Source organism: Dromiciops gliroides, chromosome 6 (genome assembly GCF_019393635.1).
Source record: "Dromiciops gliroides isolate mDroGli1 chromosome 6, mDroGli1.pri, whole genome shotgun sequence".
Taxonomy (NCBI): Eukaryota; Metazoa; Chordata; class Mammalia; order Microbiotheria; family Microbiotheriidae; genus Dromiciops; species Dromiciops gliroides.
This window is the reverse complement of record NC_057866.1, coordinates 68,290,043-68,302,149: the sequence shown is the minus strand read 5'-3', so window position 1 is coordinate 68,302,149 and position 12,107 is coordinate 68,290,043. Positions and strand designations below refer to the sequence as shown.

At 40.6% G+C, this 12,107-nt stretch overlaps 1 pseudogene; it reads left to right on the top strand.

Annotated features, from left to right (window-relative positions):
• The first annotated feature begins 10,793 nt into the window (after positions 1-10,793).
• On the top strand, positions 10,794-11,673 carry LOC122732346 (annotated as a pseudogene).
• The last annotated feature ends 434 nt before the right edge of the window (positions 11,674-12,107 follow it).

The window sequence follows — 12,107 nt, the reverse complement described above, 5'->3', positions numbered from 1 at the left end:
AACACATGATAGGCAACAGTGGAACAGAAAAGGAGTCGGCAGCTTTCAGAGATTTGGTGTATAGCACTGCATTTGCTCATCTGGGTCAGAACACCCAAAAACATCAAAATTGGTTTGATGAAAATGATGGGGAAATTCAGAAGCTGCTAAATGAAAAACAAGAACTCCACAGGGTTTATCAAGCAGGATAATTCATCAGTCTCTGGGAAGGTGATGTTTAACTCCATGAAAAGCAAACAAAGCTTAGAGAAATGCAAGACACTTGGCTCAGTAAGAAGAAAGATAAAATTCAGTTTTATGCAAATAGTAATAACCTAAAATACTTTTATGATACCCTAAAGGGTATTTATGAGCTAAAGACCTATGGTGCACCTCAACTACTCAGTGCTGATGGAGCCACATTAATTAGTGATAAGGACATGATCTTGGAGAGACAGGATGAACACTTCCATAGCATTCTCAACAGATCATCATCAATCAATTCTGAAGCCCATTCAGGTTGAAGTCAATCCCTTTCTAGCCAAACTTCCAACTGAAGAAGAGGTTTTAAAAGACATTGGGCTCCTCTCATGTGGCAAAACACCTGATACTGATTCTATTCCAGCTGAGATTTACAAGGTGAGGGGTCCACTGCTCATACAAAAACTGATGGAATTTTTCTGGGTTATATGGCAAAAGGAGGCTGTCCTACAGGAATTAAAGTATGCCTCCATTGTCCATCTTTATAAAGGAAAAAGAAATAGGTTGTGACAATCACAGGGGGTGGGCAGTGGGGTCTCTCTCTTAATCATTGATGGCAAGATCCTTGTTAGAGTCCTCCTTAATCAGCTGATCCTTCACTTGGTTGATGGTCGTCTACCTGAGAGCCAACGTGGCTTCAGAAAGGGCTGGTGAATAGTCAGGAGATGCTGCTCACCTAGATGTCAGGGCCATACCATGGCAATCAAGAGAATCTGTCTTATCATCCTAGGACTTGGACTCCTCTTCCTGCCAGTAGTCATCTTCTTCAATCCACCAAATTCCTCCCATTGCCAATTGACCCAGACTTAGGAACCCAGGAATTTCTGACCTCTTGAACTTTAGAAGACTAGAGATGTCTGTCTGATTCAGGATCACCTAACTATCCTCAAGAAAGGGACACAAAGAGGCAAGGTGGCGAAGTGGATAAAGCACTGACCCTGGAGTCAGGAGGACCTGAGTTCAAATCTGACCTCAGACACTTGACCACTCACTAGCTGTGTGACCCTGGGCAAGTCACTTAACCCTCATTGCCCTGCCCCCCCCAAAGAAAAAAAAAAGAAAGGGACACAAAAACAAAGACAAAAAGCCATAAAGTCAAAGCCTCCTCTAAGTCCTGGCTAGACTGGGAGAGAGAGAGAGAAAAAGAGACAGAGAGGAGAGAATGTCTTCTTTTTAAAAAAATTTTAAATTGCTGCAGCATCTCCTATCCTCATCAGAGTGACTATAGTACAATTGGCTCATTTGTCCATATCTTCACTTCTAGAAAGATCTTTGAGCTCCTAAGGAGAATGAAACATTACCTTTTTGAATGCCTCACTTAGTGCTTTATACCAAAGACTCACAAAGAAGTCCTAGAGGCAATCATCAATAACTTCTCCAATGCTATTAAAAACAACCATAAGAGCAGCTAGGTGGCACTGCAGTGGATAGAGCACCGGCACTGGATTCAGGAGTTCCTGAGTTCAAATCCGGCCTCAGACACTTGACACTTACTAGCTGTGTGACCCTGGGCAAGTCACTTAACCCCCATTGCCCCGCAAAAAAAAACCCCAAACAAACAAATGAAAAAACAACCATAAAAACTCTCAAACATTTCCTTCAACACATTTGTTACATAATCCCTAAATTCCAGGGATCTGCCTTGGTTTACATTTTGTATAATAATAATAATAATAATACTGAGGACCATTTGTTTGTGCTGTCATCTCCAAAAAGCCTTTCAAAATCACAGTTCTTTCTCCATTTACAAATAAATCTCAAAGGAAGTCCAAAAGACAAAAAACATTCCTTTTTAAAGTACCAAAATACAATAGTGTCAAATCCATATCAGAGATGACAGTTGAAACTGGGGAAGGGTGTTCCCTTCCCTGAGAGAATTAGATAATTATCTTTAGCAATACCAAAACATCAGGCTCCACCAAGATTCTGAATTTGACCTTTTTGACTGGAGATAAAGTAGAACTTTCCATTATAAAAATTTGATTCCTACTGTCTGCTTTCAGGGCCACATTCTAAGGAAATACACCAGTAGGACCTTGAGGGAGGATTAGAAGACCATGCAGGAAGGCCCAGGGACAAGAAGAAGATTCACTCTTAATAACAGCATATCGGCCTTGCCATACTAAATGATCATGCCTCTATTCTCTAATCTGGGGAGGAGAGCAGGGTGTCTCACAGTAAGCAAACATCAGGTCCAGAAGTATCAACTTAAACACCACTAATAGCATTAAAGTCAATATGGCTGGATAGCGCCAATCTACTTCATGGAGATCATTCTGATCAGTCTGATTGAAGTGGCCTGGGCCTGATATATAGAAAGATGTGAAGAATCAGAGGATAAAAATATTTCACTAGGATGTGAATGCCACAACCTGGGGGGGGGAAAGATACTTTGTGGGAAATGCACATTAATAAGATCAGGAACCTTTCTGGCATTGAATTATCACTTTCATTTTGCATAATTTGCTGTTTTAAAGTAGAAAAACAATGTAATAGAGCAGATAGTATTTCTTTTCTTTCTTTCTTTCTTTTTGTAGGACAATGAGGGTTAAGTGACTTGCCCAGGGTCACACAGGTAGTGAGTGTCAAGTGTCTGAGGCCAGATTTGAACTTAGGTCCTCCTGAATCCAAAGCCAGTGCTTTATCCACTGCGCCACCTAGCTGCCCCAGAAAGTATTTCTTGGAAAGAGAGATCCTGGTTCTGACTCTGAGGCCTGGAGAGATATTGGTCCAATTATTTCATTTGTCTGTGCCATATTATCCTTACTTGTAAATGTAAAAACTGCTTCAAAGTGTAATTGGAGGGAAAGCCTTTTGTAAGCCATAAAGCATTATGTGTAAGGACATTATGAAGTTTTGCACCAGATGTGATAAAGCCCAAAAGCCAGAGGGTTTCACTGTGGTTGCCAGCACATTGACATGCCAGGAAATAGGAGGGCAATGATCTTGACTTCTGGAGCTTGTTCTTGTTCAACTTTATTTGCATGCCAATCAGTGAGGATTCGGGTTATTAAGTGGGCTTCTTCACTGCAACCTTTCCTTGGTTATTGGGGTTTTTTGAGTAGTGTCCCTAAATTGGGTTCATGGGGAAAAGGATCCCCAGAAAGGCACAGCCTGTCAACCATCACCTGCGGAAGTCAAAAGAGAAAATTTAAATCTTAGCCTGGGGTTAAATAACAACCCCATTGTCTTTGCCAAAAAAAAAAAATTATATATATTCAAATCCGGCCTCAGACACTTGACACTCACTAGCTGTGTGACCCTGGGCAAGTCATTTAACCCTCATAGCCCTACCAAAAAATATATATATATAATATTATATTATTGTATGATATATTATATTATAATGATATATTATAAATATATATAAATAAAGTAAAATGCATGGGTAGAGCTTTGATTAAATATGATAACATGTAGAGCAATATTAGTTTTTAGATGTGGTATTCTTTATGGGGAGTAAAAGTTGGGAACTGGTTTCCATCTGGGATCATCAGTGGGAGAGAGATAAGGTTTTTGGTGGTATTTTGTTGGTTTCTCATCAGCTTCCCTTCTTTTCTCCCCTCCCCCACCTGCCATACAAATCCCAGTGGAGCAAAGGAAGGAGAGAGATCTGTCTTCTGATTAATCGGTAAACACAGGGCAGAACCAAATGTGGATGCTAGACTTTTAGGTGGAAGGACCAACACAAAGATAACAGGAATAATCGTTTCCATTTGATTATATTAGCCCTGGGATTGACCCAAATTGCTTCTCCAGACCTAATACAACTTGGTTTTTCACATGTGTCAACAGGGTATTTGAACAAATATAAACAATTTTATCAAACAGCATCTGGTTCCATTGTCTGTCTGCCTGCATCCTATTTTTTGCATTTCACAGGTCCTTTAATTCAAAACTACTGATGTGTGAAGTGCCTGGGGCTAACTGATATTCAAGGTGGGGGGGGGGGGAATGAATGTTCTATACTCTGTTAATTTTTTTTTTTAGAAAGCATGATTTGACCAAGTATAATCAATTCAGTAAAAAAAAAATTTTTTTTTTAATCTATCTTTCCTAAAGAGGCCATAATTAAATTTCTAATACAATTGACATCACCTTCATACAATTTCTTCATTATCCTGGAACCCTATTGAAGTCCAACAATAAAAAAAAACAAAACCTTTTAAAGTGTATCCTTATGGCTGAATAGAATTTACTAAGAATGTTTTTCTTCTTTGTTAAAACAGTATCCACTTTTTCCTTTAGGACCTATTATGAGAGACCATGTGATGTGGTTGACTGAGTGCTGCACTTGGAATTAGGAAGACCTTAGTTCAAATTCTACTGACTAGCTGTGTGATCCTGGGCAAATCACTCATCTTCTGGGAGCCTCAGTCTCCTCATCTATAAAATAGAGAGATAGCTATAGAACCTACATCACAAAGTTGTTCTGGGAATCAAATGGGATACTATAAACAATTTGTTTGTTGTTCTTGTTGTTCAGTCATGGCTGACTCTTCCTGACCCCATTTAAATTTTCTTGGCAAAGGTACCAGAGTGGTTTGCTATTTCCTTCTCCAATTCACTTTGCAAACGAGGAAACTGAAGCAAACAAGGTTAAGGGATTTGCCCAGGGTCACACAGTTAGTAAGTGTCCGAGGCCAGATTTGAACTCAGTTGTTCCTGACTCCAGGTCCAGCACCCTATCTACTGCGCTACGGGTGGATAGAGTGGTAGAGAGCTGTTCCTAGAGTCAGGAAGACTAAAGTTCAAATGTGGCCTCAGACATTTATTAGCTGTGTGACACTGGGTAAGTCACTTAATTCTGACTGCTTCCACTTCTTCAACTATAAAATGGGGATAATAATAGGTCTTCCAGAGTTGTTGCATGGACCAAATGAGATAATATTTGTAAAAGTGCTTAACACAGTATTTCAACCTTACCATAGTAGATGTTTAATGAATACTTGTTGCTGTCCCTTCCACATCATTGAAACACTCCCAAAACAATATGCATCGATTCTTTTATAAAAGAGGTCAATGAAAATATATTCAGGCATTTTACAATTGATTTGCCCACTTTTTCATATTTAATTGTGAGCTTTTACCTGAGAACCTAACCCAATCCATTGTAGTTAAATAACCATTTTTGAAGTACCTGCTAGGCAACAGGAATACAAAGACAATACAGAAAAATATTTCTTGTCCTCAAAAGGCTTACATTCCACTGAAGCAAACATGGTGTAGCAAAGAAACTCTGAACTTTGAGTCAAAGGACACGAATTTGGGTTCCTGCCTTGCCACTGTTGCTAAAAGAGGGTATTAGATGATTTCTATGATCACTTCCAACTCTAATAGTCTATGATTCTAGCTATGCAACAATGGACAATCACTTCATTACTCTGAGACTCAGTTTCCTTATTTGTAAAATGGGGATAATTCCTCCACTGTTTCTCTCAGAAGGTGGTTTGGGAGGCTAAAACAAGATAATATTTCAACAACTTTGCAACCATAAAGCCCTAGATAGATGTAAACTAGCATTACAATAGCCCTTCTGAGTTTTGAAATCCTTTTGAAGTCCCCAGCAATTCTATGGAGGAAAAAGCTTATAAGCCATCATCTTAACTTTTAAGAGGTTTTTTTTTTTCCTTTTCTATCTAGTGAGACCATTATTGCCTGTCTAATACAAATACTCTCACATTCTTGTTAATGTTTATTGGTATTGTATTAGAAATAATAAACTGTATTTATAGTTACGCCCCACTTATTCAAGCAGAGTTTGGATAACCATCTGCCAGGACCATTATAGAAGGAATTCCTGCACTGTGTGGGAGGTTAGACAAGATGCCCTCTAGGGTCCATTCCAAATCCGAGTGCTATGATTCTATAATCTAATCACTCCCTGCTGACATGAATTAACAAACTGTAGCTTTGATGGTGTGGTCTGTTTTGTCCTCATAGACTTGTAGGGTCATATTTTCTTTCTCAATCCCTTATACATTTTAATCTTCCACCAAATCTCTCAAATCTCCCTTAAGAGAGAGTAAGTTTGAATTTGGTATCATCATTGTATTTTTTTTAGCTGATAAAATTCTCTCTCAAGTTTTCCCATTTGGCATCAGCTTTGGAGCACGTGTAAATGAGCAAATCTGGACAAAGAAAGAAGGAAAATTTCCAAGAAGAGGTTAGGAGATGTGCTTTTTTTTTTTCTCCTGTGGGGCTGTTGGCTTTCAAGTTACAAGAGGGGTGAATCTTGAGAGATTCAGAAGCTCAATTGGTATAAACAACCACAATTTTGGATGCTTATCCAAACCTCAGTAAAACTAGGCCAGAAATCTACATGATTTTCTAGTGAGGTTTCCAGCATTTCCTGTTTCCAGTAGGACTGAAGATATCTTGGGAAGAACCTCTCAAATGACCGGGACCAGCTGGACATGATGAAACTATTCAAGACCTAAAAAGCCAAAGAGCTACAAGACTGTCCATGCTATTTTTCCAGATGACTAACAAGGTCTGTTAAAGAGGAGAATTGTTGAAAAATCTACATCAACTGCTCTTCACCAGACTTGCCTTTCTCTTTCAAAAACCCTTGATAGGTTTATCCCCTTGCATTTTCAACACATCAAGTCCTTAAGAAATATGTATGTCAGATCTTGGGCTAGGTGGACTACAGATGGCCAACTAACCCATAGGTTGACCTCAGTGCATGAGTCTGAGAAAAAGAGGAAGCTGGTTTTTTGTTCTTTCTTTCTTTCTTTCTTTCTTTTTGTTTTTTGTTTTTGTTTTTTTTGTGGGGCAGTGGGGGTTAAGTGAGTTGCCCAAGGTCACACAGCTAGTAAGTATCAAGTGTCTGAGGCTGGATTTGAACTCAGGTACTTCTGAATCCAGGACCACTGCTTTATCCACTGCACCACCTAGCTGCCCCTGGTTTTTTGTTCTTAAACTGTTTGGTTTTACTTGCTGGATTTGTTGCTTTGTGCATGTGGAAGAGATGACAGAGGAAGGTGTAAGGGCCTGCCTTTCTAATACTATTTCACATTGTTCTCTTTCACACATTGTGCATTTCAGACATACTGGCCTACTTGTTATCTATCCCATCTCCCACTACCTTTGCACAAGCTACTTCCAACATCTGGGATGCGTTCCCCTCTTATCTAATAGTTATAACAATAACAGTCAATGTTTACATGTTTGTTTGCATGCTCAGACCATTTGTGTGGGAGGTGCTAGCTGACCTGCTTCTGGGAGGTAGGAGAACTGGTGCATGCATGGACACATTGTGTTGACCTACTGTGTAATTGGTGATAGCCTCTTTTCATTGTCTGTGTAGCCAGAACTATCCAGGTGTTTAAAACTACTTGGGTAAAGCATAGTTGTTCTTTTCTGGCACTCACATATAAAAGTTAAGAATTTCTTCATTCATAAAAGGTGATACCTTGTGATAAGGGTAGCGGGGAGAACCTCTGGGCTTCCTCCCCCTTCCCTTAGGCTATGTGGTCCTGAGCAATGGGTTTGGATTTTAGCCTGTTTCTCTTGTTCTTGGCAGTTCTAAGTGCAGGGAAGGGTGTCTTCAACCCAAGAACTCAAGCTATGGGAATCTTGGAGCCTAGGAATCCAGGCTGGATGATGCAGCTAGCCCAGCAGAAAAGACTTGAGAAACAACTAGGGAACCAAGGAGGACTAATACTGTGTAGGTACTGAACTAAGCTGTGGGCCTATTCCCCTTCCCCTCCTCGGAGGCAGTACCCTGGGGAGAAAGTGTATGAGCCTCTTTTTCCCATTGGCTCAAGCCCCCACTAATTCTGTTCCTACTTTTTTAAGGGGCCAGTGACTAGCACTTCAGTTGTATTTAAATACATATATTAGCTTTTGCAAAAGAATATTTAATTCAAAGGTATAACAAGAACAAATATAAAAACATTACCCCTAATTGGGGGGGGGGCATACTCCGCTTCTACTTAACCACTTGATAGTTAGATAAGGTTTTACAAAGCAATATTTACTTCAAAGCTAGAGCAAGAACAGAAATACGAGCATTTCCCCCCAATACCATAATGGTATGCTTACCCCTATACTACCTCCATATCTGAAAAGAGTAGGCTCAGACTCAATGGATTTTCTTTGATCCTACCCCAAACGTGGCCTTGCTATCTGATGAAATCTTGTCTCAGCTACCAGTGGGCTGAATCCCAGTGGTCTCTCCTTGCTCCCTGGAGCATTGATTCTGAACTGGCTAGCAGTAAACCCTATGGTAGATTCCGTTCCTATACTGCCATCTTTGAAATCTTTCACCTAAAACAAAAGAACAAATTCAGAGCCAAAGAATCAAACATTCTGAAGCTTCAGATGTTTGCATGTCACTTAACACATCATGCTGTCCTGTCTGTTAATGTTTTCTAATCATTTCATGTATCAAAATTCATTATTCCCCAACAACATTATTCCCTTCTTGAAATCAAGAAGCTTCTGTTAGACCTGATGCCAAGTTCCCATTCAATGGTGGGATGAAATGAATCACTCAAAAGTCATTGAAAAGTTAACAAAAGGAGGTAGACTTTGCCTTAGCCCAGCAACATGGAGAGACTAGCACATAGTTTCTCTGGATGCAGTCCTCCTGCCTGTTGAGAAATACAGTATATGGTGACATGATATGTATGATCTTCAAAAATTCACTGAGTAGGAGGGATACCCAAGTCCATGTGGATGGGACTTTTATGCCCTTAGGGGAGCAGGAAACTTCATCAATGGAGACAGGAGCCAGTCAAGTCCCAAGGACAGATTTATTGGGTTTTTTGGAAAAACTAATTTTTGCTGTGGGGAGACAGGCAACCCTGATCCCATCACACCTTCTGAGACATACTAGAAACTTATACAATCGATGTATGTCACATTGAATTGAAAATACCATTTATCTGGTAGGCCCTGTTGTGTAGATCATACCCTTTGCAAAGAGAAAAGTAATAAAAATTATTTATCTTGTTAGACATGGAACGACCAGCTACTGGTAATAATGATTTAGCAGTGTGTGGGTTTGGAGGTAGTGAGTTTAACAGAAAACTAGCTATTCCCCCTTGGCTGGCCCCTATCTTTGTGTGGATGGAACCAATCTCTCTGCGTTCCTCCTTTCAGCCATCTCCAGGTGGCATTTTTGCTACTCAGTCTTCCAAGGCCAAAGCCCTCTGGGATTTCTTCAAATATCTTTCATAAAATGACGGGAACAGAATGTCACTTGGGTTCTACTGTCCAAGACAGCAGTGTAGTCCATATATTCAGTCTTTATTGTGACCCCTTATGAAATCCTATGGATTCAGGTAGAAAAAACCCATAAAGTATTTCTGCTAATGTCATGCTCAGCTAGGTGGCAAAGCAAATTGAATGATGGACTTGATGTCAGGAACACTCATTTCTCTGAGTTCAAATCTGCCTCAGACACTTACTAGCTGTGTGACCCTGGGCGAGTCACTTAACCCTGTTTTCCTTTATTTTCTCATCTGTAAAATGAGCCAGAGAATGAAATGGCAAACCACTCCAGTATCCCTGCCCAGAAAACCCCAAAATGGGGTCATGAAGAGTCGGAAACGACTTAAACAACTGAAACACAACAACAGACATGCTCAGTGCTTTGGGGTAGCTGAGATAACCTCCTTCCCTAGTTCTAATTCCTTTTCTTGAAGAGGAAAATATCTTAGTGGTGACTGGGGCTGGTATTATGAAAAAAAAATTATTAATAATGGATTTCTGGGAGAAACCCAGACATTAGTTTTAGCTGCTCTAAAACCAGCCTGGGATGAGCCTTCCTTTTTATTAGCTAAAGGAAGAAACACACCTAGGTGGTTGGAATTTGATCTCTAGACCACCCCAAATCATGTCAGTCAGTGGAGCTGAATGATGCTAACCAATTAGCTTAGATCACTGTATGGTGACCCACCTCTACCAAAAAGAGGATAAAGTCCCTGGGCATACCAGGGTCACTCTCTTGGCTCTCTTCTCCCCTGGACTCTCTCTTTTACTCTCAATGCTGGGTATATAATTACTTAGGCCTGTAAGCCTATGACTAGTAGGAAAGTCAGAGAGACACTTGAATAATATGTGATATTAATTAATAATAAATGCTTACTACCAAAACTGGTGCAATAGTCATTAACATATAATCTAGTAATATTTTAGAAAACTCAGCATAGTCTCGCAATAATTTAAATAACAGGGGCAGCTAGGTGGCGCAGTGGATAGAGCACCGGCCCTGGAGTCAGGAGTACCTGAGTTCAAATCTGGCCTCCGACACTTAACACTTACTAGCTGTGTGACCCTGGGCAAGTCACTTAACCCCAATTGCCTCACTAAAAAAAAAAATAATAATAATAATAATTTAAATAACACATTATGTACAATACAGAAAATCTTGAGAAACTCCCTTCCAGTTGCTCAAATGGGTTTGTGTTCTATCAATTCCTTGATAGTTCAATGACTGTTTTAATATTTCAACACTCTTGCCCTTTCCACGTTACCCAGAAGAGGGATCCATACAGCGTTGTACTCGGTTTCCGTCGTAACTTTAAAGGGAAACTTTCACAATGTCTGGGACTCTGGATGTATTGCAGATGAAGGAAGAGGATGTCCTCAAACTCCTCGCTGCAGGAACCCATTTGGGTGGCACTAATTTAGACTTCCAGATGGAACAGTACATCTACAAAAGGAAGAGTGATGGCATCTACATCATTAATTTGAAGAGAACTTGGGAAAAGCTTCTGCTTGCTGCTCGCGCCATTGTTGCCATTGAAAACCCTGCTGATGTTAGTGTTATCTCATCCAGGAGCACTGGCCAGCGACCTGTTCTGAAATTTGCTGCTGCCACTGGCGCTACACCTATTGCTGGACGTTTCAACCCGGGCACCTTCACTAACCAGATTCAGGCAACTTTCTGGGAACCTCACCTCTTGGTGGTCACTGATCCTCGGGCAGATCACCAGCCTCTGACTCAAGCATCATATGTTAACCTCCCAACCATTGCATTGTGCAACACAGATTCTCCACTTCCCTATGTGGACATTGCCATTCCATGCAACAACAAGGGAGTTCACTCTGTGGGTCTGATGTGGTGGATGCTGGCCCGTGAAGTCCTACGTATGCATGGTACCATCTCCCGTGAACACCTGTGGGAAGTGATGCCTGATCTTTATTTCTACAGGGATCCAGAGGAAGGAAGAGCAGGCCACAGCTGAGAAGGCAGTGACAAAGGAGGAATTTCAGGGTGAATGGACTGCCCCTGCCCCAGAATTCACTGCTGCTCAACCAGAGGTGGCTTATTGGTCTGAGGGAGTGCAGGTGCCATCTGTGCCCATTCAGCAGTTCCCTACTGAAGACTGGAGTGCTCAGCCTGCTACTGAGGACTGGTGTGCGGCTCCTACTGCTCAGGCCACTGAGTGGGTAAGGACTACCACAGAGTGGTCCTAAATTTTATACCAGGTGCTCTAATAGAGAAGGAAAAGATTCTTGAAGGAAAATAAATCTTGATTTCTTATAAAAAAAAAATACTTCAACGCTCTTTTAGGATATTCCTAAGTGAAGTCACCTCTACAAACCCTTTGATTACTGGGATCATTCCAGTCATATATTCATTTTCATGGAGGTCATCACACCTCTTGCTACCAAGCTGGATAAGTGGATATTTACTTGCAATAGGAAGTGGGATAGCAATCCTTCTTCTACTGAATGGTATAGCCAACCTAAGTTAAAATCCTCTAGCCACTAAACCAGGGCCATACTACATTTCTTTTATGCATTTTTTTCAGATGAGAGCCCAGGGTTTCTTAACCTTAGATCCTATAGGTCTAAGGGCCACTGGTATATTCCATCAAACAATTCATCTTGTCTCTATGAGAAGGTCA